We start from the raw sequence: 2106 nt of genomic DNA, 5'->3' as shown, positions 1-2106 counted from the left end.
TATAATAATAATAATAATAATAATAATAATAATAATAATAATAATAATAATAATAAACCATAAGAGCATCACAGCAAACTACAGCACATACCCAAGTCACACAGAGCTGCGCTCGGTAGTGAAGTGAAAGCACGTTATAAAAATAAAACTACTGAATAATGATAATAATAATAATAATAATAATAATAATAATAATAATAATAATAATAATAATAATGATGATGATAATAATAGAAATTGAAGACCTCACATTCATTGGTGTTGGATGTTGACACAGTCATAAAAGAACTCGAACAGGAACAAACTATGCTTTAATAATTCCATACACTGCGACTAATATGCTTAAGCAGGAATTTCAACTTGTATGGATAGTTTTCTTCTTAAAGATAAACCATCTACTATATACAATTGATAACCGGTATTTGCAGAAGTGTTTCTTGAGAACATAGGTCGGGTTTTAATCCAATGTAGATATAATGACTTACAATATATATTTAGTAAACAATTTTAGAGAATTTCGAATGTGTTTTGATTTAGTCAAATTTTTAATGCATGGAGTTAAATTAATTATTTAGAGCATCAGAGAATTCTTCAAATTTTAATCACCCCGGAGTGACCCCACATCATATTTTAATTATTTTGCGGGACAGAAATATTTGTAAACAAATCTATACGTCGTTTCGAAACGGCATATATAATACTGGACAAATTTCTTCATTTCTAAAAAAAAAATGTTCATAAAGTAATGGTAGCTAGAAATTAATGATATGAACACTAAATTATCTTCTCATTTATAAACTCACATCCATTTACTGAACTAAATAAGAGGGAAAAAAAGACGCTCATGACAATGTTTAGTAACATACAAAATAGGACTTATTTATATGAGAATAATTTTATCAACTTTCATTTTTAATGATGAAATTATTCTCATGTCAGTAAGTCCCATTTGTACGTTAGTATACATTGGCATGAGCTCTTTTGTTGTTCAGTAAATGAATGCGAGGTTATAAATATGAGAAGGTAGTGTTCTTTAGCAAAATCATGAAAATGACTTTTATATCAATCTTGCAATAACCTAAGATTTTTTCAGCATATTGTATGTTTTCCATTATCCTCTACCCCTACATTCTGCTCTTTATGCGCAGAGTGAATGCACTAAAACTGATTTTTTAAAGTCATAAACTGGTTCAAATTCTCATTTTCTTGCTGAGATGAACAGTTTAATTTCATCAGAATAATTTGGTGTCATTTACTAAGCTAAATAATTTGTTTTTGCTTTGTGGTTTTAAATTTAGGCAATTTAAACGGCTGCTTACATTATATAAGAATAGTAAATAAAATAGTTAAATGTCACATGCTCTTTCTTTGCTCAGTTCATTTTTCTCTATTGGAAAAATTATGAAGTTTTTTTTTTATTTTTCAGTTTCCAAAATCTACTCGGAACATGTCCTCGAGAAAGCCGGTGCCTCTCACAATAGACGCTAAAATGACCATCAGTTCCTCTAATGAAAATTCTTACCTAAGCTATATCACATATATCGGCAGATTCACCCAAATCTAAAGTCTATAAAATTCGAACATAGGAATTTAAATACTTTACGAGAGAGTTGTGTCTCCTGTGTTGTTTAGCAAAGAAATCTCGTCTACTTTTACGATGTTTTTATCACAAAGACATCTTGCAAATATCTGGCAACAAGGGCCCAAGAATTTCTTCTCTATGGGAGAAACACTTCCGGTTTTGGGTTAATGCTAAATCAATTCCATAGAATGGTTTATGACCGCCGTTAAATCAATTTCCTCGCAAAAAGTTTCATTTATATCAACAAATATATTTTGTCTTCTTTTAATTCCTTCCTTTTGTTAATCACATATTCGTTCTGTAATTCTGTCACAAACACTGGTTTCAATTTTCCTTTTATTTCAGTCCCATGTTGTGTTTTGTCTATTAAGGTCATGTCTTCTTTTATATGAGAAGCTATTTTCACAAACAATGCACTATTGTTTTTCTGAAGGCTCCGCTATAAAAAGAATGAGTTTCCCACTGTCTATTGAAGTCATGCTCATTATTACTTTCTGTTTTGTTTCGTTTTTTTTCTTCTTTTT

The 2106-nt window shown here is 29.6% G+C and overlaps 1 long non-coding RNA gene across 1 annotated transcript in view; it reads left to right on the top strand.

Moving 5' to 3' along the window:
- The window catches only part of LOC106867731 (uncharacterized), a 10968-nt gene extending 9118 nt beyond the window's left edge, over positions 1 to 1850 (top strand). The window contains exon 3 of the long non-coding RNA XR_001409179.2: positions 1427 to 1850. This is a non-coding gene — a long non-coding RNA (uncharacterized LOC106867731). The remainder of the gene's footprint in view (positions 1 to 1426) is intronic.
- The last annotated feature ends 256 nt before the right edge of the window (positions 1851 to 2106 follow it).

Source organism: Octopus bimaculoides, chromosome 6, assembly GCF_001194135.2.
Source record: "Octopus bimaculoides isolate UCB-OBI-ISO-001 chromosome 6, ASM119413v2, whole genome shotgun sequence".
Taxonomy (NCBI): domain Eukaryota; kingdom Metazoa; phylum Mollusca; class Cephalopoda; order Octopoda; family Octopodidae; genus Octopus; species Octopus bimaculoides.
Note: the sequence above shows the minus strand (reverse complement) of the source record. Positions and strands in the feature narration are given on the sequence as shown.